At 53.6% G+C, this 26,383-nt stretch overlaps 1 protein-coding gene across 14 annotated transcripts in view; it reads left to right on the top strand.

Annotated features, from left to right (window-relative positions):
- Positions 1–26,383, top strand: part of CELF4 (CUGBP Elav-like family member 4) — a 296,488-nt gene that overhangs the window by 138,244 nt on the left and 131,861 nt on the right. The gene's annotated exons all lie outside the window — the stretch shown is intronic.

Here is a 26,383-nt window from a genome sequence, read left to right as displayed (position 1 = left end):
GGAGCAGAAGCCAAACTTTCTGGTTCCTTCTTCACTGTTCTTTCCAGGGCTGGGCTAGATGGTCTCTGAAGTTTATTTACTTTAAAAATTCTATGACTCCAAGAGATTGGAGCAGGGAATGCACACAGAGTCCAAGTCTGGAAAAGCTGAAACTCTGGATGGAGGCTCAGAGGGGGCCCAGTGGTCCTGAGAAAGAGATAGCAGAGCCCCCCAGGGTGAGAGTCAGGACGGCTGGTGCTCAGGGTTTATGATGCTGCATAAATCAGACCTGCCCATACTTGACCAAGGTTGAAACCTCTGTGCCGCTTAGTAATTAGATTTTCTGATGATTTTCCCCCTCTGGTTTATTTATCCAGCAGTAATTACCGCCAACAGAGCTGGGCACGGGGGCTGCTTGCCTTCCCCAACCACATGGTTACCCTTCTGTATCCCCACTCGGTGGGAAGGGACAGAAAGAAAGGTTGGGAGGGGACACAGAGGCTTTGGTCAGACCACTTTTGCCTTGAAGGGCAAGTGAATTTCCATGATGGCCCTAATTGGTGGCACTTCCAGGAAATTAGGCACACTGAGGGGGTGGCAGGTGCCAAACTTTGAACTGAGGCATAAGAGCAAGGGTTCAGATGGGGCGCCACGGGGCGCCTGGGTGGCTCAGTCAGTTGCGTGTCTGACTCTTGATATTGGCTCGGGTCGTGATCTCACGCTCGTGGTAATGGGGTCGAGCCCCACATCGGGCTCTGTGCTGAGTGGAGCCTGCTTGGGGTTCTCTCTCGCCCTCTCTCTTTGCCCCTTCCCTGCATGCATGTGCCCTCTCTCTTTCTCTCTCCCTCTCTCTCTCTCTCTCAAAATAAATAAATAAACTTTTTTTTTTTTAAAAAGAGCAAGAGTTTAGAAACTTGGGGCCCATTTGGCCCCACGACATCCTTCAGATCATCCTGCAGGTAAACTATCAACCACAGAACTCATTATGAGCAGATGACATACATCTCTTACCCTGCCTGTCTGTGAGTCTTGTCTCTTTGGTCTTTGCAGGGAGACTGGGAGGCCCCGAGGGTCAGACAGGCTGCAGAACATCAGGGTGGGGTTGACAGGGTTAGGAAGCGGCCAAGGTTAGGATCAGACTAGCTGTGTGGTCCCTGTGAGGATGCCACCTGTAACCCTGTCCTGCTGGCCTTCTCTCTCTCTCCTGTTTGTCCTGGTGGGCTCCACGGGAAGACATTTTCCTGAGAGGGGGTTCCAACTACTCCTCAGACACTGCAAGCAATGCCTTGAAGGATAACTGTTGGAGCCTCCTTCACGCTGCCAGAAGGAGTTGGTACCGCGTGGCCAATGGCAGGTTTACACTGGGCCTGCTATGTCTTGCTGGCCAGTGCCTTGAGGAGGGAGCCTAAATCTCGGGAAAAGGAGACTTACCAACAGGTCAAGTAAGAGAAGTAGGCGGGCAGGGGGAGTAGACACACAGGCAGACATGCAGTGCCCTGTCTCTGGGCCACTTGACTGGAAAGGCATGGTGGCTGCAAGAGAAGCAGTTGAAGGTGGCAGCCTGCTCCCTCCTCTCCACTCACTGTGAGCAATCCCTGTGAACTTCACCCAAACCCAGCTCCAGCCCACCCCACCTCCCCCCTCGGGGCCAGTGGGCAGGTTCTCTGTGCATCAACCTCATGGAGAAAGCTACACTCATATAGGCTCACCAAGGTTTATGGGCAGCCTCCCGTAACAAGAAGAGGCTTCTTTATTTTCTGTTTCTTTCTTTCCATCCTTCCTTCCTTCCTTCCTTTCCTCCTTCTTTCCTTCCATATTTCTCACTTTCTTCTTCCTTTCCTCCCCCTTCTGTTCTCTTTCCATCCCTTCTCTTCTTCCTTCCTATCCTCCTCTTTATGTCTCTCTCTGTCCCTCCCTTCCTCCTCCCCTCTCTGTTCTCCAGGGAGGACACTGCCACTTTTGGCATTTCCATCTGCCTTGCTTCTGAATCTACTTGACTTCAGAACTTGGTGTTTCCACCTCCTCAAGGCAAAGCAGATGCAACAGGAAATGTGCAGAGTGAGGAGGAAGAGGGTGAGGAAGGTCACAGCCTGGTAACATGGCCTGGACACCTATAGCCCCTCAGCTGTCTGGAGGCCCAGCCCTGAGATTGACGCATGAGAAGACAGAGGAGCCTCCCAGGCTGGCTCAGCAGTGCACCCAAGGAACCCCCGGGTTCTCTCTTTTTTTTTTTTTTAATTTTTTTTTAACGTTTATTTATTTTTGAGACAGAGAGAGACAGAGCATGAACAGGGGAGGGGCAGAGAGAGAGGGAGACACAGAGTCCGAAACAGGCTGCAGGCTCTGAGCAGTCAGCACAGAGCCCGATGCGGGGCTCGAACCCACGGAACGTGAGATCATGACCTGAGCCGAAGTCGGACGCCCAACCGACCAAGCCACCCAGGCACCCCCCGGGTTCTCTTTTAAAGGCGTTATTCCAAGGCCCCAGCCCCAGAGTTCATTGTGTCTACAGTGGCCCTCCTGCATCTTCCTCTTCAAAAAGCAGACCAGGTGATGTGAAGCAGGTACCAAGATACTTTGAGGAATCTTGGGCAAAGAAGATAAGACACTCACATGAAAACTGTGTCAAGTGTGGATCCAGCTTACGCTAAGGGCTAGGGAATTCCAGGAAAGGAGTTGGAGGGCTGGAGAAGCAGCAGGTGTCCTGGAGGTGGATCACTTGAGCTGGATTCTGACAGTTGGGAGAACTTGCATGGGTGATCAGAGCAGGGAAGATGGCAGGCGAGAGCAAATTATTTGAGTCAGATGCTTGAAATAGGCAATTAATTGGATGGATGGATGGATGGATGGATGGGTGGATGGATGGGTGGATGGGTGGATGGATGGATGGATGGATGGGTAGATGGATGGGTGGATGGATGGGTGGATGGATGGATGGATGGATGGGTGGATGGATGGGTGGATGGATGGGTGGATGGATGGATGGATGGATGGGTGGATGGATGGGTGGATGGATGGATGGATGGATGGATGGATGGGTGGATGGATGGCATCAGTTGGCCCCGACAGACCTCTGGGTTCTGCATTGCTATGGTGTATTGGGTGTCTGGTTTCAAGCCAGGCCCGGAGGGACATGACACGCTCCCCTTTACCAGAACTCTCACTCACCCACTTGCCACCACCCTTAGCTGTCCTTCCATGTTCCACAAGAGACCAAACAAGGGAATGAAGGTTAAATCTGGCTCCTTCCCCCTCCCTGCCCCACCCTGGGACCAACATTCAGAGAAGAGTTAAGTGACAGAGCCTCGTTCTCCTGTATGAATTAATAATTGATTCGGTAACAAATCACTAATATTGCAGTAGTCGTGGTGAATAAGATAATGAATGTGTTCTGTCCAGGGAGTGTCGTGTTGTGAGGATTCAGCTGAAATTATTCATAAATGTGCTACTTTTCCTCATCTCCAACTGCTGCTAGTTTAGCTCCTCTTTTTAATCTTCCCAACCTGTCACATTCAATGGTGGAAATCGTCAGGCTCCATATACAGCAGAATATTAAGGGGGAACTGCCAAGGCATTATGTCAAATTTCAATAGGTAATAGAAACAAAGTACTTGCAGACCCTTTCCCACTTCTCTTGAAGTTAAAAAATAAGACTCAAATTTTTTTTCTGGATGGGATCTTTGTCTCATCATTGGGAAGAAGATCCCAGATCAAGGAGTTCAGAGACTTAGGTTGTGGTCTCCACTTTGCCACATACTTCTGTGTGACTTTGAGCCAGACACTCAACCATCCTGGACCAAGTTTCCCATTTCTGAAAGAGAGGTGATAGTGTCTCTCTGCTTTGGTCCAAGGGACAATGAGAGAATTGCAAGGTGATGGGAAAGAAAGTGCTCTAGGCCACTGACAGATAACTGAGCTGGATTTTCTCCACTGCCCCCTACTTTTTCACTGCATGGCAGACAGGTGTTTCACTCTTCTCCAAGCTTGCTTTCCATGTGCTTACCACCTGGGAGATTCCCTCCTTATCTCCTTCTTTCTCCATCTGACCCATCCAGCCCTCTGAGCTCAGTTCAGCTACCCCTTCCCTCATGAAGCTTTTCTTGACCTTACATGTCAGACATGTTCTTTCTTCCTGCAAGCCCTCCCCCAGAATATTCTGGCCCTTTCATACACTGCTCTTCACTACATGCCATCTTCCCTAGTAGGCTGCAAGCATCTCAAAAGTGGAAGCTGTCTTCTGTATCTTTGAGTGGAAAGAAATGTTTGTAGAATGAATCCATTGGTAGGTGGATGGATGGATGGATGGATGGATGCAAGAGTAGATGGATAGAGAGATGGATGGATGGAGAGGTGGTAGAATAAGAAACTTGAAACTGGTACCATACTGTTTTTAGTCAGTGGGCAAGTGTTTGCTGAGTCCTGGCCATGTACCTAGTCTTGTTATTTATCTCTGCTGCATGAGTTTGGAAAGCAGAAGAGAAGTGTCAGTGACCTGACACTGACTGTACTGGAGACAGGATTACAGTCTCAGATTGGGCTGGAGGGGGAAATCATAACATGACAGCTGCCAGAACCTTAGGATGGGCCTTCTGGAGGCCTTACCGTGGCCCATAACCCTACAAAGGAGACCTGGAATACAAAGGGTGTAGACACTTAGCTGGAATACACAATTGGTTGTGCAAGGCCACACCCTGGGCCTCCAGACCACCAGACTGATGTTCTTCTTCCTTCATACCAGGGGGATGTATGAGGGGGGACAATGGACCCCTCAGAGAGGAGGAATGGGACTGTAGGAGGCTGGGGGACTTGAGTGGGAAGGAAATGCTTGTCCCCAGGATAGGCTGATTCTGCCAAGACATGGAAGGAGCTGAAGGGTTCTCTGAGGACCTGGCCAGCCTCAGTTGGCTGGGATTGTTCCCACAACTGGCCTATGGGACCAGCTGGATTGGGGGCCCAGACTAAAGAGGGCTTGAAGAACAGGGAGACCCCCAGATCAGATGTCATAGGAGTGGAGGGGCATGAAGGAGTAGCAGCAAGGATTGCCTTATTTCTCCTGTTGTGTCCACCTATCTCCATTTCCTCCACATGAACACATGGCAATCAAATAAAACCTTCCAACACACTCTACAATACACCCTGATGAAGCCTTAACCACAAAGTGAAACACACAGTGCTCCAGAGCCAGCGCTGACACCCCCTCTACACACACATAGATGTTCACGGACACAGGTAAAAACAGCTTCAGACACCTACACAAACAAATATGGAGATGCACCCCATAAAACACATGTGTCCACACACGCGTGACACACAGACATGAAGAAACACACACACTCATCCAAGCCTTCATTCTGAATAAGTTATTAAAAATGTAGACATCGCTGGCTCCCAGGGTCAATATGTTGTTTTTAAATTTAAACATGAATTTCCATTTCATTGAGCCTCCAGGGCTAACAAGATGTGCTGTGACAGGAGCAGCTAGCTGGAAAAGGCATGATTGAGGAGCGAGCCAATGATGTGTGTGCACAGCCTGGGAGGGGAGCCTCCGTTGCCCAGCCCCCATGGCCTGGTATGAGTCATAGGCAGGCAGCTAGTGTCACTGCTACTACTCTGCACTGAGCTCTGACCAGCCTGACCAGTCCGTGCTTCGAAAGCTAAGAGATCAGAGTGTGATAGAAAAAGTGTCACCCACCCATCCATCCATTTGTCCCTCCACGCCTCCATCCATGCATGCGTCCATGCGTCCATACATCAGTCCATGCATGCCATCCATCTCTCCATGTTCCATGAAAACCCAGACAGACCTGAACTAAGGGCTGTAGAGGTGATGGCAAGAAGAAATGTGCTGTCCCTGCCCCCTAGAAGTTTCCACTTTGATTAGGATAGGATGTGTATCTCAGTGAACTCCAGCCTGGGGACCTTTTGTATGTTCCAACCGTCCCCTCTGTACCCCCAGACAGCACCTAACGCTCTGGTTTATAACCACACCATTAGCGATCTCTCCCACCAGAATGTAAGTTCTGTGATAGAAAGTCTCAATTCTGATTATCCAGCAATGGGCCCTCGGCACCCATAACCCACAGTAGGTGCTCAGTGAATGTTTGGTAAATCTGTATGAGATTGAATTAAAGTTCAGAAGGCAGACTCAGGGATTATATGTGGTTTTGCTCTTTCTCATCCCCCAGCACCTGGCTGGCAGCAGCAGATATGGTGAATCAGTAATACAGGAATGAATGAGTACGTGAGTGCGTGAGTTTAAGAAACCTAACACACAGCAAAGAAAGGGGTGCTGAGTGGGCAGGACTTGCTTCATGGAGCAGGTGGACAAGGGGGAGGCATTCTGTCATCATGCCTAGCTGCTGGAATGTGGGGAAACCGTGGCTGAGAGGGGAAACCATGGGCAGAGCTCTTGGCTGGGAGTAAGGCACGGTCACTATGGCCGAGCTCACTCCTGAAGGCTGTGACCTGGGCACACAGGAAGCTTGCTGGCTCCAGCCAGCCCCTGCCTCCTCTCTGCCCCACCCTGACCAGCCTTCTTGATGGTCTGATGCTTACCTCTGACCCTGAGGAGAGCTCTGCCTCAGTGTTGGCTATTCTCCCGGGTTTCAGAGACCTTCCACTGGAGTGGACTGGGTGGCTGCTGTAGGAATTTAGATATCTTACATGTCCTAAACACCAACCACTTCCGTTAGGGCAGTGGGGGCGTTCGGGTAAGAATGAAGGAGCAGCACGTGGAGGGGCCTCATGGGCAGGTTATGCCACAGCCTCATCTCCTATAGATGGTTTGACTGAAACTGGCTCTCCATTCTCCTCCTTCTCAACACACACACACACACACACACACACACACGGCCAGGAGCCATCAGTGGATCAGGTTCTACCAAACTCACAGTCTCACACAATGCACTCACACCTACCCAGAAACACGTACATAGCTCCCACATTTGGGGATATTCTTTCCCCCTCTTCTAGAATTCCGAACTCAGAGTAAATTTTAGGACCTTTCCCTTAAAATTCAGGCAGTTTAGTTTCTGTCTCTGAGAGAGCAGCCCCTTTCCTGCCTCTGGGACTCACAGACACAGAATTCCAAAAACGAGGGAGCAGCCCTCCCGCCGGTCAGCTCCCGTCAGGCCACGAGGCTGCCCAGATCCTCGGCTGGAGGGCTCACAAGCACACACCCTCCCCTTGGCCCACTTGCATGCTGTTTTCCTTTCTGCTCACGTAAGGGAGGACGCACGCTAATTCATGCACACCCTGATTCACAAAGTCATGCCTCCACGTGAGCACACGCAAAGCAATTGCTGGGCACATGCGGAGCTTTCACACACCACGTCCCTCCCTCCCCAGCATGTATACACGTGCCAAACTGGTGTGTGGGCCAGTGTGCAGAGCCAGGACCCACTGGCACACACACGTGCAGAGAGAAGTGGCACAGACTCATGCAGGATGCCCACACGTGTACTCGAGCACACCGGTGACGTCAGCCCCCATCCTCAGGCCACCAGCCTGAGGTCCCAGCAGTACAAGAAGAGCTGGGCACCTGTCTGCAGGCAAGACCTTCTTGCCCCTAAGAATTGAGTCCTGGGCCTCTGGCCCTTTAAACATCCGTTTAAAGTCTCGTCTCTCAAATAATTCAGCCAAGGCATCAGCCAAAAGGGCACACTCTCCTTTCCTTGTCTTCAGGAGCAGGAGAAGGAAGGAGACAGGGGAGAGAGTAGATTAATTGGCCCTGGAACACGAGCCAGGGATTGTGTAAGCCCGGGCTGCCAGGGAAACAGGGGCGGGGGGCTCTCTTATCTCCTCCTTCTGTCCTTTACTTGTCACACTCTCCCAAGGACCTCACGCACATCTTCATGGGGAGGGCAGCCTCCCTGTCCAGTCAATGCCTGAGAACGGCCTCGCTTCCGCCTCTGCCTCCAACACTCTCATCCCTAGTGCTAACAGCCACTCAAAACATCAGAGAGAAAACGACTTTCAGGCTGGGCCTGAGCAGCTTCCTCTGCCCGATGGCGTGTGTGACCTTCAAGGGTCGTTTGGTAAAGCAGGTTCTGTCTTGCTTGCCCAGAGGTTAGGCCCAGGCAGGGTGAAGCAAGAAACCTACCTATAAATGGAGTCACATTCCCCATGGTAGGTCTCAGATGAAGAGTCCCACTGTCTGCCCATCAGCTCCCCACTCTCTTCTCTCCGTCCCTGGCCGTGAACTGCCCCGGGGGCTGGCAGTTGGGAGGCTGAGAAGGCATCTCACCACCTCCCCATCTCCCGCCAACCCCTACCCTCTACATCTGGTCCTTCCAAGAGGTAGCCCCCGCCCTAGGCTTTCTGAAGCTCACTGGCAGGTCTGGAGCTAGCGTCCGCCTGGCCCCTTAGGATATCCTAGGGTGGGCCACGGGGTAGGAGGGATGAGCGGGCAGATTCAGCTCAGTGTGAAGAGTTTGCTCGCAGCCTGGGTGTCTCACAGCACGGGCAGCGTCCTGTGTGGGGACCAGCCGCCCCAGCCCAGAAGCGTCCCCAAGAGGACTATGAGGCCCCCAAGATTCTAACCAACTCTAACACTCTGAGTCACCTCCAGGATCTCGTTGGCCCTCAGTGGGAATCAGTGCATCACATCTGAAGGGAACCCCCCTGCCTTATAGCTTGTCACCAGCCCCAGCTCCCAGGGCTGCTCAGCCAGGGGGCAGGAGGCACCAAGCCCATTCCAGGTTTGGGCCAGTCCTCTCTCAAAGCTGGTGGGAAATTGTCTGTTCACATGGGAAATTACATCTCTAGAGACAGCCACGTTCCCCAGTCCATGAGATATGTAGGTCAGGCTCTGGGTTCCTTCTGCATGACTGCCCCCTGGAAATCTGAGGAGAGTCAGCAGGCCAGGCCCCCACCGGGCCCCCCTCAGCCTTCTCCTACAGTCTGCCAACTGTAAGTGTGTTTATTGAGCCCTGGGTTCAGGGGGTCCCACAGTGAATGGGACAGACCTCTCCTGCCTACTGATTAGAGGGGCCCAGGCAGGACTAGGATGTGGCGACTGTGGCTTCCAAATACCTCTCATCTGCCCTCCAGTGCTGTACCACCAGATCCCCTGACCCCCTCAATAAGTGTACTCCACCCAAGAGAAATAAAGCCCAGCTGGGCCCAGAGCTGTGCTGGGGTGGGGGTGGGGGGTCGGGTGGGGACAGAGACATCTACACACACCACAGAGTAGGAAGCAATGGGGAACTTGCAGTGGGAAGACCGGGGTATGGGAAATGGCCAGCAAGGCCAGCACTGGGGGAAGAGCATGTACGGGGTTTAGCCCAGGCCTGAATCCAGAGCCTCACATTTATTGGCGATGGCCAGTGGACACGTGAGCTGGGAGTGCTAGCACCCCATCACCTATCACAGACCTCATACATAGTTGGGGCTCAATAAAGGGGAGCCCCAGGAATTCTGAGAAGGGTCCAGGGAAAATGAGCTTAAGTCTTCCAAACTCTGCCTCCATGTCCAGAAAGTGGGAAGAATCATAAAGTAATGTGATGATGCCTTCAGATTCGCCAAACCTAGGTGGAGCCTCTGATCCTCACCCCCCCCCCCACACACCCCATCGTATCTAGGCCTCTGGAAAAGTCACCTCTTGATTTTTCCGTTAGGAACATGTGCTTAGGGCACATAAGAAGCAGCCAGTGTGGGCAGGGCATGTTGAGGCATGAGATTCTTCTGTGTCTGGGTTCCTGGGAAGCTGGGTGCTGCGTCCCTTGAATGGTCCGCTGGAGGGTTGACATGTGGCTTGGGGTCTTCCTGAGAGAAAGGCAGGGGCTTCAGCTCAACAGAGGAGGCTTTCTGAAGGAGAGGTACCTTACACATAACTCTTATCCTGCCTGGGATGACATTTCAGTGCACCGTCCTGCTTACTAATAAAAACAAAGGAGCCACGGTTCTCCCAGAGGCTGTTAGTCTAAGGTCAGAAGGCCCTGGAAAGGAGGAGAGAGAGGAGTGGGATGGGGAAGAAGGAAGGTGTATGGAACTCACGTGCTAGAGATCAGGGTCTTTTCCAAATTCCACTTTCTGCCCTCCAGCTGCACCCCGGTCACTTCCCCTTGCTGAGACTCTGCGGGCCAAGTTTCGGTACACGCGGGCATGTCAGTGTAAGCAGGCCTTTAAAAAAATCCTTTTCTTTCAAATCAATGTAAAAATATTCTGCGGTACAGAGCAGATTTGATTAAAAAGGGAAAAGGTTGCCTGAAATATGCCAAAAAAAAAAAAAAATCGAGCTAATGGGAATCTCATTCATTATTTAATCTCCTGCTTATCAGAACAGGACCAAAATGGAATCTAATATGGCATATGCATGGTGTTGTCCTGGAGAGCAGACAGAAGGTAAGGAGCAGGAGGAGGGAAAGACGGATAAAGACTTGCCATTTCACTTAATATATTAAACCGGGCTGCAGGCTTTGAATCAGATTAACGCCAGTAGTGGCGCTGAAAATCCCAATAAAGGTGTGCTTGCATGTATATATAGATGCACACACACGCACACACACATGCGCATACATTTATCTGGTGTCCACACTTGTGCACTACACTGTGATTCACAAACCGCCACGCTTCTGGGCTTTATTAAATACAAATAAAATACGTCTTCCCCCGGCAGCAGCCCACGGGACCAGGAGATCGTGGACGGCCGGGCAGTGCCGTGTCTTGCTCACTTAATGCTGTGCTGGCAAAATCTGCCGTGTTGTAAATATGGCCGGGCAGGACCTGGGCAAACACTCTGCAGGACCCTGTCTGGAGTGGTGATGGGGGCAGGGACAACCGCTGAGAGTCCCTGCGTGCCCAGCTTTATGTATACGGGTGCCTCTCATCCCCATGGCCGCTCCGGAGACAGCACCGTCATCCCTGTCTATCCCACCCCGAGATTCCTATTCTTTTCCCTAAACCGCACGCTCTCCCTCAAGTGTATCAACGTGAGGCCTGCCATCCCGCTTTGCACGCATGGTGAGCTGATAAGCAGGCCAGCAGCGGCTCTCCAAAATTTCCATTTTGTTCAGACAGTTTTCTTTGACCACCCCCAGCCATGCCTGCCTCCACTCCCTGGACTGCTCCATTTCCTCTCTCCCCACTCCACGATACCTCTCCTGACCTCTCTCCCAAAGACACACCTCCCCTCCCCAGTCTGCAGTCTCTGAGGCCCGCAGGCTGAGCACCTGCTGAATACAAAGCCTGGAGGGTCCTGCATTCAAAGAGTCATATTCCAAGTGCAGCATGAGTAGGTCTTCCTTTCCTTCAACCCTGACTCCAAATGGAGCGTCTCAGGGAATATTGCGTCCTCTCAACACGCTTTGCGGCCCCGGTAACAAATGGATCAGGTGTGTTGGGACAGTTTCCCAGCAAACGGCCACCTTCCAAGTTATCTATGGATTATTCAACATGTGGATCCTTGGTGGTCTCACTGACCAGGCTCCCCGATGTCCAACACCCCATCCATCCCCCTCTCCTTCCCATTCCCATTAAGCCCGTAGCACAGGATGGCCAGCCCAGGCTGGAAGAGTAGGAACAAGTGTGGGAGGCAAAGGATTCTTTCTAATAAGGATAGGTGATTTCAATGAGCCGTCACGGGAGCTTATGCTGGGGCATCTCCTGTCTGTCTCCTTTGTGCCTCCTACCAAACCTACACTGGGGTGTGGTGGAGGAAGGCGTGGGGTGGGGCGGGCATGGTCCGACCTGCTAACTTCTTTTCTTCTTTTAATGCCAACCAGGGACAGCTCTCCCTAACTCTCATCTTCTTTGATATTCAACTCGAGCTGTAGGGGAGTTAAAAAAAAAAAAAAACCACACAACAACAACAAAAAAAAAAACAGAGCAGGGCACCAAACCACCTACAAAACAACTCAGCAAGGCAGTTTCTGTAGCAAACCTGCGTCTTATATCTTCTGTGACAAAAAGATTTATAGCAATTTTTTATTAAAAAAGAGAGAGAGAGAGAGAGAGCTGCAGATAATCAGATCTGAGACGCAGAAATGGGAGCGGGGTGGGGGGTGTTATTCGTGTAAGTTATTTTAAAATATATGTTAGGTGCGTGATGGATTTTTCCAACTCCCGGCTGGAGGAGAGCCAGAGCAACACCCCCCGCCCCCCCCCCAACCTGATGCTTGGCCTAAAGTGATGGAAATGATGTGTGAAGGGGAAAGGCAGGAAGGGTTGAGGGCTCCAGGCAGGCAGGAGCTAGCTGGTATTTGGCAAGAGCATGCCCTCCTCACTCAAGCTCCCGCCCCAGGGGCCCAGTAGCTGCCTACAACCCTCTTCCCTCAACAGGTAGAGAGAGACTCTCACTTCCTTCTATAGGGAACGATGCAGCCACAGGCTCTTAAAACCCGAAGCAATCCTAGGACCTCCCCTCACCCCCAAGCCCAGTGTTAAGGTCTCAACTTGGTTTCATAGATAAAGTAAATGATGGTTATAAACAGAAAGGCTCACCCTGCATTTTGAAGCATAAAGATAGGACTCATTGGTCTTGGTGGTAAAGATACACACACCTACATCCTAGTTCTCAGACCCCTCTGGGTCTCCGTGCCCCGGGGCAGAACCCCTTTCCTGGGGTAAAGCAGGAACTGGTATGTATGCACATGGAAGGGACTTTTCTCAGAATGGGCAGAGCTGGGGATGGGCTTCTTGGCCCTGAGGCTGCGAAGGCCTGTGTGCCGAGATCTGGACCAGCCTGAGGGGTGGGAAGGGGGGGAGATGCACATCACCACGAACATGTCCCCACCTGAGGAAATTCTTCCCATGCAGGGAGGCCCAATCCCTTGGGACCTCCAGACAACCTTGTACAACGACTGGCCTTCAACTGTTAGTGAAAACAACACAATGGGAGGCGGGGAGCAGGGGAGGAACTGTCTGGAAAACAAGTTCTGTGAGGAATAGCTGGAGGAACCAGGGATCTAAAGAAAAGGACAGGGGAAATATGAGGCCTGCCTTCAGACACTGACCCAGCCAGTCCAGAGCAGGGGACTATCCCCATGGGCTGAAGGGCTGGGTGCAGGGGCTGGGGGGCCTGGATAGGCCTTATAAGGAGGGGGATTTGGTGGCACAAATATAAAAGACATTTTAGTGGGTGAAGCAGAATAAATAAAAATACTGCAGCAAGAAAAAGCGTGGTGCGAGGGATAGGCAGTGCTTACCCCGCAATTAAGTGCTAATGGTGCTGGGTCAGCCACCAGGGCAGATTCACAGGGAAGACACTAGAAGGGCAAGTGCTTTCCGGGTACCTCAGATTGCACTGTTAAAGCACCCTGTCCCCTCATTGGCCTTGCCTATAAGGCACACACCTTCTATCCTATTCGTCTGAGCCTTCTCAGGATTCCTCCGAGGCCTCTGTGAGCTGAACCCCCCAAGAACCAGAGCGTGTCTGTCAGGAGAGAGGGCTGAGTCATGTCCAGGCACAAGCACCACCCACGTGGGAGTGAGCCCAGGGTTCCAGGAGGATTCTGGGCATCCAGGTGTGCACATGCCCCATCGGGCTAGGCCCGGACTCCCGCTCCCCAAGTTGCCTTCCCCATCTCCCCTCCCCAGACCACATCCAGCCTCTGTCAGTCAGTTAATAACCTGAAAACAAAAACTTAGATCAGAGGAGCCCCAGGTGATTTCTTTGGGAAAGGGGAGGCCTCCTCTGTGAGCTGAGGTCCAGAGAGCAAAGAAGTCACTATGTGGCTGGGGCCCTCTCCTCGGATAGTGAGCCAGCCACAAGCTGGGTAGGGAGGCGGTGAGTCCACGTGTGGCCCACAGGCACGTGCCTCGACGTCTCCCAGTGGAGTTGTAGCTGTCCTGTCTGTGAAGTCCGGTTGATTACACCTGCTCATGGGGCTGCTGGGTGAGTGACCGAGATGAGGCGTGTGGAGGCCTGACCAGGACCTGGGAGGGAATAAAGAATGAGTGGATGGTGGTCGAGATCCCGGTTCAGGTGCAAGGTGTCGGCTGTGAACCACCCTGGCTGCCTGGTGAGGGCCCTGCCTCCTGGGAGTCTGTGTGGCTGAGACCATCTCAGAAGAGGCGATGATGGCCTATTTCTTGAGAGCAGCCTTGGCCCAGAAGGTCCATGTGCTTCTGTCCCGGCCAGGGTGTCTGTCTGTCTGTCTGTCTTACACACACGACGTACCACACATCATTTGAACGAGCACTTATGGAAATGCTGACACATGTCACTCACACTTCTGCCAAGCGCCACGGCTCTGCCAGGAGGAAATACGCAGGATAGCGTCTGCTTTCGCGGGTCTTCCCCTCTGGCACTGTCACACCCTGTCACAAGCTCCATCCAGAGGGCTACACACCACGCAGTCAGACACAGGGAGGGCCAGGCTTGACCCCCCTGCATAGTCCCACACCTGCACAGCAACACAGGCCACCCCAGCAGCACACAGCTCCCATTGTCCCCATGTCACACAGTGTCACATAGTGTCACAAGGTGTCACATGCAAACACGGTTACCCAGTCCATCCGTCCCCTCCAGCCGTTTGTCCCCAGCCCTTCGTGTGGGTCTTGCTGGACTGGGGGAGGGGTGTGGAGAGCAGCAGGAGAGGGGGTGGCCTCGCCTTCATGGAGGGTGACTCCTCGTGTTATTTTTAAACCTTCCCCTCATTTGCTAAATGAGGCTTTTGCTCAGCTCCTCTCAGGGCGGGGGGCGGGGAGCCAGTGGCCTGACAGATGCTTAAGAAATTATGGGTGAAACTTGCTGACTCAGGCCCGAATTACTTGCTGTCCCAGGACCGTATTTAGTCCAGTAAGCGTTGCTGGCTGGCTCACCCGGCCCTCCTCCCTTACCTTCCTCTTCCTCCTCTCTGCCTCCCCCATGCCTGTCTCTGTCCCCCTCCTTTCCCTGTCTCTCTCCCCTCACTCGGGCTGTCTCAGCCCCAGCACCTTTCTCCACCCTCCTCCTTCCCTTCCCCGGTGCCCCTCAGGCTCCCAGCCCCAGCCAGTGAGGGGCAAGGCGCCAACCCCACAGAGCCACGGGGAGGGTGTGGGTGTGGGAGCCTGTGTGCAGTGAAGGGTGGGAGCTGACCGTGAGGTTGGAGTGGGGAGAAGCCAAAGAAGTCTCCCTGGAGGAGGCACACTTGAGAGAGCCTGTACAGACCCTGAACTTGGTAAATGGTAGAATGATAGAAGGACCCTGCCCAGAGAAGGAGCAGCCTTGCCAGTTCTCAGGGCAGAATAAACTGAGTGCAGGGGATGATGGGGGGTTCTGTTCAGGGGAAAGAGGACCATTTTGGATTTTAGAAGTCCCCTTGGACTTGATTTTGATTTATCTTTTTACTTATTTATTGTTTTTTCTCCTCACCTTCTCCCCACCCAGACCTGATTCTTTGCTGAAATAAAGAACGACAAAGAGCTTATTCCCCACCCTATCCCACACCCACATTCCATCTGCCACCTCTGAGCTAGGAGGACTGGGGACAGGGGCTCCCGCCGAACACACAGGGGGGAAGGATGGATGACCCTGTGCAAGCCAGGGCGGCAGGGATCAGAGAAGGGACAGCTCCATGGGCCCAAGAGGGTGAGTCAGGGGTGGGGGGTGGGAGCCAGGCATACATCCCAGGTAGGTACAGTGGAAGGAGTGTTTAGAAGCAGGAACAAGCATCCTTGGGGGTCCAAGTGCGCCTTCTCCCATGTGGGCAACCTCAGAGACGGATGGTAATTTACACGTGAATGCACATTAAATGGCTCAAACCAAACACTGAAAGATTCACCTCAGCAATCTCCTTGCCCGTTCCCAGTACAGTCATTTGCTCCATGGCCTCAGCACCAGTAATGTCTGGTCCCCACCAGATGGCTCTGGGGACCAAAGAGGAAGCCCAGAGGCAAGGAGTCTAGAGGCGCACAGATTGACTGGAGAAGACTGAGGCCCAGAGAGGTGCAGTGATTTGTCCCGGGCCACCAGCAAACTGGTGGCATACTTGTAGTTAGGTTTTAAGGCCAGACAGCCTCCAGGAGACAGCAGGGAGACAGCAGGAAGACCTGGGGTCTGGCTCTGCCTCCTTACAGATCACCGATCACCGCAGGCCCCTGGTCCAGGCCACTCGAGGCGGAGGTGCGAACTACAATGTTTGCATCTCAGTACTGGGCTGGGTAACTGCCTACCGTGCCCAGGGAGGTGATAAGCAGCCTGGTGTGAATGTGGTTGGATGGGAAAGATGTTGAACTGTTTCCTCCTCTATTTCCTCATTCAACTAGAAGCACCTTAAAGGGCTTTCTGGCCCATGGCTGGTGCCAGGGAACCTCAGATCCATGTCACCTGACCCGGGGTCAGGAGCAATGCCTGAGCTGGGCCTCAGGGCTCACTGGCTGGAAGGTCTTGGACAAGCACTTGAACACTCCTTAGCTGTGCTATCCATGGAACTGGCTTACAGGGCTGTTCTGAGAACTAAAGAGTCAACAATGCCTAGACTGCACTTGACCCGTGATCAGCACTCCGCCAGCATGGATTAATATTAGTACCTAAGATGGTCCAGGTTGCACCGAAAGGCTTTTTCCTGAGGCTTTCCCCAACAAATGCTGAGCCCTCACCTTCCCATGGTGCTGCTTTGCCTGACCAGAATGAGGAGCCTTCACACAGTAGGTGCTTGCTAAGGTGCCAGACACGGCCAACCATGCAAAGAGGTCCACCGTCTGGCTTTGCGGTTCAACACTAAAGGAAAGAATGGCCTGGTGGGGGAAGGGCAGTTTCAGTGACCTCTTCCCCATTTCCATCATTTTCTTTCCCAAGTGAAGAAGACACACCTAGATCCCGGGGTCCAGCAGGGACCCCAGTGGGGCTTGAGCATCCCAGCAGCGAGTCAGAGCCCCAGCCAGGACCCCCACTCCATGGCTTCTGTGAACCAGTGAAACCCAGCAGAAGCAGCCGAGGGAGGGTCCTGGGGGCCCCCAGCAGACCCAGCACTGTATGGAGATGGCCCAGGACCCGCTGCGATCAAGCTGTTCCAGCAACGAAACACAAATCAGCCGCCCTCGGCCCTGCCATTTGCCAGAACCAAATTCATGAGCCTCTGATAAATAATTCAGGCTTCTCCATCTGTGGAAAAGTTGGATTTGGCCTAATTTCTCTCATAAACAAAGAACATCATCTGCTCAGAACAGTAAAATAGACACCAGTCAAATTTTAAAAAAATATATAGCCCAGTGAACGTCATCCATTCAGAGTCGAGGATCACGAAATCCAGGTTGCCTTAACGAGTCCGGATGGGCAGGGTAGACTGAGAGCACTGAATCTGATTTGAGAAACTGAGGCTGGGTGGTGGCTCAAAGAAGAGGAGGACGAATTTAAGACCACTGGATGAGCCTAACTCTAAATGAGTCTCCGCTGCCTGAAGTTGGCCATCTGATTTGCTTCTAAGTAGTATTTGCTGAAAGCAAAAAACACCCTTCTTTGAAGTATTCTTGAGAACAAGGGTATCAATCAGAGTTTTCCAGAGAAACAGAACCAACAGGAGATAGATATACACACGCATACTCACACACTAACATATATAATCTATATACGTATCTACCAGAAGTGCATACATTCACGTACGTACCTGATATACACTAATACATAAGTATATATATGTATGTATCTGATATGCATTGCTATATGTATTCACATACACATATAATACATATGAATATGTATGAAAACATTTATTTCAAGGAATTGACTCATGTGATTTTGAGGGGCCTGATAATTCTGAAATCCATAGGGCACACCATCAGACTAGAAACTCACACAGAAGCTGATGCTGCAGTCTTGAGGCAGAATTTCTTCTTCCTCAGGGAAACCTCCGTTTGCTTTGAAGGCCTTTCAACTGATTGGATGAGGCCCACCCACATAATCGAGAATAATTTCTTTACTTAAAGTCAATTTATGTAGATGTTACCCACAGCTTCACAATTCGTCCTAGATTAGTGTTTGGTTGATTAACTGGGTGCTATAGCCTAGTCAAGCTAACACAAAAAATGAACCACCTCTCCAGGTTTGCCTCTGGCGTTTGCTTTTCCCTTGTCGTCTCCGCCTGCTGGTGGCCTAAATCTGTGAGGCTCACCAACAGGGGCAGAAAGCAAAGCGTCAGGGAACGCTTGAGCCTGGGGTTGTGGGGCCTCAGGGAGCATGTGATTGGGGAAAATGAAACCAAGAGTGCTGAATTGGCTTACCCATGATCACACAGCTAGTTAGATGGATCGGTGCGTTCACAAGTCAGGGTCACAGTACCCCTCATTTGGACAAAGCATCTCTTCCTGCCTCTGGGTCCTGGACAGGGTCTTGTGCCTAGAAAAGCACAGGAAGCAACAAGGGCTCCACAGGTGTGCAGGTGTGCAGGTCTGTTACATACCAACCCTTGGCAAGTGGACAATACCTGGTGGGTTTGGGCACCTTGTGTTTTGGTTGTCTGGGGCCTTCTAGACCGACTGTTGTCCGGCTGTTTCCAGCTATCCACCAGAGTGCCGGCATCCTGTTAGTGATCAAGTATTTCTGACAGTGAATTATTCTCCTGTGCATTAATCAGTTTGGGTGTCCTGTCATCTGGCAGAGCGTGGCATACAATCAGGGGCCCGTTGGCGCTGACCTGAAAGCGGGTGTCCTACAGTGTAAGGGGGGGGTGTCCCTTATCACAAGTGGGAAAGTCACACCGTGGCTAAGCATACACGTGTGAGGCGTGGGCAGTCTGCAAAGCAAGTGCACACCCAGGTTCTCTGTTAGTCTTAGCTCCCTAAGAGGGTGTCATTGAAAAGTACGAGATGTGGCAGGAAAAGGGATCCATCCAAGGTGGCCAAACTCGTGGCGGCAGCTCAGGGGACTGCAAGCCCAGTGCTCTGTCCCCCACCAAGCCCACCTCTCACGTGAATCCTCACCCCACACAGTCAGTACCTGTGGCTGGCATTCAGTCCTGCTCTGAGATGCACCAGCCCATCTTCCCAGGGCGGGATTTTCACCATCATCCCGTTTCCCAGCCCCCACTCCCTTCTCACCTCCAAACTTCAGGTGAGGAAGCAGTTTGGCCAGACTACTATTAAAAGGGAAGGGAAGGGAAGGGAAGGGAAGAGAAGGGATGGGAAAGGAAGGGAAGGGAAGGGGGAAGGGGGAAAGGGGAAGGGGAAGGGGAAGGGAAAGGGGGAAAGGAAGGGAAGGGAAGGGAAGGGAAGGGAAGGGAAGGGAAGGGAAGGGAAGGGAAGGGGGAAGGGAAGGGAAGGGGGAAGGGAAGGGAAGGGAAGGGGGAAGGGAAGGGAAGGGAAGGGGGAAGGGAAGGGAAGGGAGGCTCGATGGCCAAAGCTCTCTGGGCCTTCCAGCAGCTCGGTCCCTCACCCTGCACATTTCCCCCTGAAGCACCTGCCCTTTGCAGGGTCCCCTTACAGCCCTGCTGCCTGGCCCAGGCCTGGGTAGGGAGGGACAGGAGGGAGGACAAAACCCATGATCAGGACAGAGGGCAGGGAGGAGACCTTGCTTCAAAGGGCAGAGCCAACCTTGTGTCAAAACAGAGCACATCCAAGGAGCCCCTGAGTTCAGGGCTCAGAGGCAGACTGGCTTCCGGTCCTAGCTTGGCTTCACCCCAGCTAAGACTGGACCTTTTCCCTGATTAAAAAAAAAAAAGCCAGCAATACCTTCCTCTTAGGGTTCTTGCACAGTCATTATTTACAAACACAGAGAGCACCATAAACCAGGAGGCGTTCTTCCACCAAGCAGTGATTGCCCACCCTGGGTCTGGTTTCGGGGCAGCATGACCTGTGCAGCTCAAGAGGAAGTGGCCAGAAGTGACCCAGACCCCCCTGCACAGACTCCCTGGGGCTCCTCAGTTGGGATCTGAAGATCCCAACCCATGCCACCTGCCTGTCCTGCCCCAATCCCGCTTCAGTGCCTTCCCCGCCCCCTTTAGGTTAGACTGGAAACTCCTGAAGGGCAGGGACCGTGCTTTGCCCAGCCCAGCACCAGGCCTACACGGAGCCCAGCAAATCTCCCTGAACAAATGAAGGATCTCCCAACACCCTGAGCACAGATGCACGCTAGGCTCTGCAACAGAGTGAGAGGCTCGGGTGCAGGCGCTGCAGGAGTCCAGAAGGTCGAGGGCCACAGCCAAGCATTGCCCTGCATCAGCAGAGACAGCTGCAGGCCTTGTAGGGTCGGAAGGGGTGAGAGCTTGTGGGAAGCTGGGGAGGGGGGCAGAGATAGCAGCAAGGCACAGTGCACTGAGCTGTAGTTGGTAGAGGCCCCCACACTTACCTCCCTCCCGGTCCTGTGAGGCCCAGCGTCCGGCTGCCAGAGCAGGCAGGCACACCAATGGCACAGCCAAAATGAAGACATCCAGACTTGAGGCTGCACCTTCGGAGACGGAATCCTGGCTCTTGCTACTTTAATTAAGAAAAACAAAAGACATGAGCAGGGCTAGTCTGCCTGGTTGCTGCCCAGGGAGGTGGAAGGGATGGGTTCTTGGCTTCCACTAAGAGCGCTGTCTGCAAGGAACCCTTGATGGTTTGGCTGTGTTGTCAGTGAGACTGAGGTCACAGGTTCACACCCCACATGCAAGGAAAAGAGCCCAAATCCCCTGTCTCAGACTGACCCCAACCATGGCCTCTAAGTGACCCTGGCTCTGTCCAGCTGCCGGTGTCATCCATGCTGACTCCCAAGGGCAATGGCAGGACAGGGCTGCTGCATTCACTCAACCCGTGTTTGTTGAGTACCTACTAAGCTTGAGTCAGTGCAGCGGACACAGCACTGAGCCATGCAAGCTCACAGCTGCTTGCTATGCGCCCTTTATAGTGACTCCTCCTGCTTTTACATCTGTTTTTGTTTGTTTGTAATTCTTTCCAAAGCCTATTCACAACCACCATCTTGAAGCATGTTCTCAATAGCCAAAATTTACAGATGGGAAAAGGGCAGCACAGCTAGGACAAGAATTTGGATTTCCATCTTGTAACCACACATTTGTGGAGCCTTGTAGCACACGCCGTACGGGCACGGGGCTGGTGGGCTGCACCCACGGGGCACTGCACAAGGGAACCTGAGGCCAGCTGTCACAGTGGTGGGCAAGATGGTGGGGGGATGGCGGGTGCAAAGGAACTTCCGACCTCAAAGGACGCATCCCACAAGGTCCCCCGGATGTGCTGAGACTGGGTCCTGAGGGAATATAAGAGGCTAGAGGGCTTGTACTTGTGGGACAGGTGGAGAAAAAAAAACTCGCTCTCACAAATAAGAAGGGTCCATAATTTGGAACCATGGGCTGGACTCACCTAGACAGACAAGAACCAGAAGAGGTACCAGAAGGTGGAACTGTGATAAGTAAATATTCCAGGGAAGAGTGAGAAGAAATTGCTAGGGTCCCTGAAGGGAGTGAGGCAGCAGGAGAGCACCATGTGGTTGGGGCCAGGGGTACTTTGGACCCCAGGCTGGGAGTTTGCACTGGGCACTATGGGCCGTGGAAAGCTCTGGTGGCAGAGCACCTAGATGCCGGCCTCTTTTGTCCTCTGGTGGGAGCACTGTGGCCCTGTGCGGGGCATCAGAACTGGCTCTGGTACTGGGGTATGCTGTGGGGAGTCATCGTGCCCGGGCAGGCAGAGCTGACTCCAGACAACCAAGAGGTCAGTTGGATTGACCTTCAACATCCACACCGGCCAGAAGAGTCTTCTTTCCCCCAGTCTGGAAGCCTCAGGACACAGAGATGGGGACCCCTCCGTGACCTACCTCTCAGGGGGCTTGATATTTTACAAGGGGAGCCCAGAGAGGGGTTACTCGTCCCAAAATGATGAATTGTTAGTGGTGGAAACCAAGACACTTATTCTCCCAACAAAAACAAAATCAAACACCAAAACCACCCACTGTGCATAAAGTGTGGAGCACAGTTACCGGGAGGATGCAGAGAAGTGAACTCAGCTCCTGTTTGTGAGAACCTGTAAGCGTCAGGATGGAGCGTGTCTGCCCCCTCACATGTAGCCCTTCCTGCTGAGGGCACAGACATGCTCCACTGAATCCAGGGATGCAGGAGGGGACCAACCAAGGGAGGGGCATGCTGAACAGTTACCACTCAGGCCGTGGCTGTACATGCTGCAGGACATGTGTGAAAGGACTGCAGGAGGCCTGGACGGAAGAGGGAGCGACGCCCTCCTCCCCACGTGGCTGGGTCTGCTGGGAAGAGGGCGAACGTTCTGTAGGGGAGGTGACCCTGTGAGAAAGTGTCCAAGGCCAGGCAGATGTACATGGGGCTAGAGGGCCATTTTCCCTTCAAGAAGAGCACTCTTCCAGGTGGATGCTGGGGACTGCAATTTGGGGGTTATCTGGGAGCCAGATTGGAGGCCCCAGGAATGGATTCACTTAAGGTCATGTCCTGGGAATGGCAGGGAGGCTGAAGAGTGAGGGGCCATCAGATGGGCTGTGGGAGAGGTAATGCCGGGGGCCCCATGTGGCCCAGATGCTAGGAAGTGTCCCCAGTAGCCAGAGCATGGGCAGGTCAGGCACGCACTCTCAGGGGGAGTGGGCACTTGGGGCTTAGAGATAGCCAGGCATCCCCTGGGGGACTCTTCTGTCCTCCCATGCCTTGGCCCCTCTGCACCCCTCCTTCTTCAGGTGCTGGAGCTGCTGTAGGAGGACCCTGGCATAGCATTATTAAGACATCTGTGTCTCTAATGAAAAGTTACCCGTTGCTGGGCAGGGGAGAGACACAAGTCATTATGAATCAATTTAGCTCTGGCCAGCCATCTGCCCGGGCATCACGTGGGGGGAGCCAGATCGCCGCAAGGAGGGGACAGGCGCTCTCCCCTCCCAGCCCAACCTTTGGGCTGGCTGGAGCACCACCAGGAAAGGACGCTGGACCAAGAGCAGCCTGTCGCCCTGGGGGTCCCCCATCCAGCATCCAGGAGCGCCTGCAGTGCCCCTGCGTTGTGCCCAGAGGGCATAGGCCAAGTCTAAGGGCAAGGTGGTGGCATGGGGTGGTGGTGGGGACGTCCCATTCTGCTCCCCCCCCCCCGCCCCCAGTCCACACTGCTGCCCCTCATCGGTCTCCTGCTCACTTCTCAGCCCTTGCTCCCGCCCCCCCGCCCCTCGCGCCTGGTTCCGACTGGGTGACTGCGGAAGCCCCGCGTGCTCCGGCCACAGTCACGGCTCTGTGGGTACCGAGGCCGGCGCCGCCAGCTTCCCCTGCCGCGTCCCCGCTGGCTGGTCCTGAGCATCTGCCGCGGGCCCCTCCTGTGGGTCGGGGGAGCCGCTCGCCGCTCGGAGGAGCGCGCCAGTTGTCGCGCGCGCCCCGCGGCCCCCGACAAGCTGGCAATTTGTTGTTGTTTGTCGAGTGCTTTTGTCATGCAAATCCCAGAGCCGGCCGCTGGCACCAGGCTCAGAGGAGGTGGGGTGTTTTTGCCTTTTTTTTTCCTCTTTCGCTAGCCTTTGCAGTTGGAATTGTTAGTGTTGTTTAAAATTACAAGAAAAAAAAAAAAGGCAGGCAAAAAATACCACGTCTTTAATTTCACTTGCGCTTAGCATTTGTGGCTCCCCGGTGTGCCCCTTGACTTCAGAGATTGCCAAGGTTGGGGGCAGGGGATGCTGGTTAGAAGGTGAAGGAATCTGTCTAGACCGGCACCCCCATCACGGAGACAGACTCCAGCATCTGGGCTGGGGCACAGAGGCCCCCCCAACCTCACCCCCACAGTGCCTCTGCAGGGTTCAGCCCTCTGATGAGTTGCCTCAGGGGGTGTGGGGCCTCAGCCTGCTGGCAAAGCCCTCCCTCTAGGGTGAATGTGCTCCCTCAAGACACCTGGCAGCTGAAGTCCAGTCTTGCAACCGTGATGTGGTGGTCCTGAGTGTTTCGGAGGGCAGATTCCTGGAGATCCCGGCCACACCCTCCCTCCTGTGTCTGAGCAGCCACTCTTGATGGTGAAAGCTGGGCCCCCAAAGGCCATCTTTGTGTCAGATTCCCATGAAAGGCAGGGAGAAAGCTGGCCCTCCAAAGGGATTTTTGATGAATTCTTGACAAATCTAATAATTCCTGGAAAGCAAAGAATGTTCCCTTTGTGTAACCTTCACACCATCTCAGATTCCATGGTTCTAAGTGGCTTTGAACAAGTCCCAGGTACGCCCATCAGGGAGGTCTGTGGTCTGGGGCGGGCTTTCCCTGCCACGTGCCAGGTTAAACTGGTCACCCCTTGACCAGGAGGTAGTGGGAAGATGCCAGGGTCTTCCGGAGAGAAACTAAACCTCTCCTCAGGCCTCTCTTCTGTCCCCCCATCCGGGTGTTCCCCTACCACACAGCACTTGTATCAGTCAGCTCAGGCTGCTGTAACAGAATATCATAGACCATAGGTTTAAACAACAGAAATTTATCCTTCACAGTTCCGGAGGCTGGAAGTCCAAGATCAAGATGCCAGCAGGGCTGGCTCCCTGGTGAGGGCTCTCTTCCTGGATTCCAAATGGCCTGCTTCTTCCTACGTTCTCATATGGTGGGGAGAATCTGAAGCAAGCTCTCTGGTGTCCCTTCCCTTAAGGGCACTGATCCCACCATGAGGGCCCCTCTCTCATGGCGTCACCTGAACCTGATTACCTCTCAAAGGCCTCACCTCCAAACACCACTGCAAAGAATGAAGCAGGGATGGGGCAGGAGGGGGGGTGGGGCGCAGCTTGAGATGGAGTGACTTCACTCATCACTATAACAGAGAGGGTCTGACTTTGTGAGTTACAGAATGGGTTTTTGGGCATTCAGGTCCAGTGCTTTGGGGACCAGGAATTCCTGGGAGAGCAGCCAGGCTGCACTGGGCAACATCTCATCCGCCTGTGAGCACGAAGGAATTTTTCAAACTCAGGAAACAGCCTGTTGTTTTAAGAAAGGCAGACTCGGGTCTTGCAGGGGCCTCCCCTCTATTCTCTGCGCTTAGACGGTTCTCTGCGGTCAGATTCAACATGACGTGCACAGAGGAGAGGAGGCTTCACCACATCGCAGGCTGTGCACATAAAAACATTCCAGGAGCATTTCAACAGCGCATCAGGGGTTGCCCTTTATGCAAAACAGATGGCCAAGTACAAACCCAGGAGCTAACACAAGGATGGCTGAGAGTGGCATTCTGAAATCCTTTCCTGTGGGTACCCTGGAGTGTGGCCGTGCAGGCAGCGTGGATCCAGGTCCTGTCATTGGTGATGGAACTGCCACCGGACTTAGCTTCCAGCCTTTTCTTCAGTCCTCCCCCACCCCTGCCCCTGGCCCCCATGATGAGCAGATATGAACATGTGAAGCTGAATCACCATCACAGAAGTAATCTTGGTTGAAGGGGAGCAGAGGTTTACAGCCCCCACCCAGGTCCCTCTGAATTCAGTTCCTGTGACCCAGTTGCAGGCAGCATCCTTTATTTACCGTCCCCCCCCCGCCCCCACTCTCAGCTCGGCACACTAAAAGCCACCCTGGGACCAACCGTGCCCTGGATCTGGGCTCTCGGGGTGGGTTACAGCAGATGGAATGATGTCCATCTCAACTGTTTGCCTCCTGTCTGTGCCCAGCACACCTGCTCCAATCCCTGTCCCAGGTCTGCCTCTCTTCTCCCTTCCCTGCCTTCCCTGAGTCCCATCCCCTGGGTGCCCCGCCCTCTGCCCCTCATCTGACCCCCAGCAAATAAGCCCTCTCCAGTCCTTACTGTGTGCCTGGCCCTGTGCAGGAGAGAACTCACTCAGGCAGCCAAGGGAAGCCATGATCTGGTGTGGGAGACAGACCCATGAGCAGATGACAATAATGACAGAAGCATTCCAGGCCTCCCAGCCTGAAAGACGGGACCACTCCCACACAAAGACCATTCTGGAACAGGGGACCTTGTCAATCACTACTTGGGGCCAGGAGGGCCCCCGAGTTCAGAGCAAGGAGGACAGACAGGTGCTGCTGGGGGGCTCCAGACAAGAGAGATCTACTTGCGCAGGGAGGGGGACAGGACTGCAGGCCAGATTCAGCTGCACCGTGAACAGAGGTGTGTCCATGTGCCTAGAAGGTTACAAGAAGGTTTTGGGTCCCCCACCCTCTGCCCCTCTCAAGGAAACAAATATAAATCAGAGCAGAGGAACCTTTTGCCCAGAAGCCTCTCTCTGCTTGCTCCTTACACTTCTGTCTCTGCACCTACAGTCTATGATTTAGGGTCTCCTCCCCAGGTCATCTGTCCTCTGCCCTGTCCTCCCCATGTCCCCTGTCTGATGGCAGCTAGATGGCCAGGCAAAGCCGGCGTGACCGAGGCGGGAGGCTCTGCATTCTAGGCTGCTGTGACAGCTGACAAAGTTACAAGGACAGCGTCAGGGAGGACGGGTGGCCCGCTCCCTCCGGCGGCTGCCCCTCTGCTCCATTCCATTAGGATTGATCAGGCTGGGTCAAGGGTCTGCTGGGACTGCACCAGGCACCTGGAGCTTTCACGATGACTGATGGCAGCACCGCCACCCGCTTGCACCCACCCCACCGCCAGCCCTCACTTCCAT

This window comes from Panthera tigris, chromosome D3 (genome assembly GCF_018350195.1).
Source record: "Panthera tigris isolate Pti1 chromosome D3, P.tigris_Pti1_mat1.1, whole genome shotgun sequence".
Lineage (NCBI taxonomy): Eukaryota > Metazoa > Chordata > Mammalia > Carnivora > Felidae > Panthera > Panthera tigris.
Note: the sequence above shows the minus strand (reverse complement) of the source record. Positions and strands in the feature narration are given on the sequence as shown.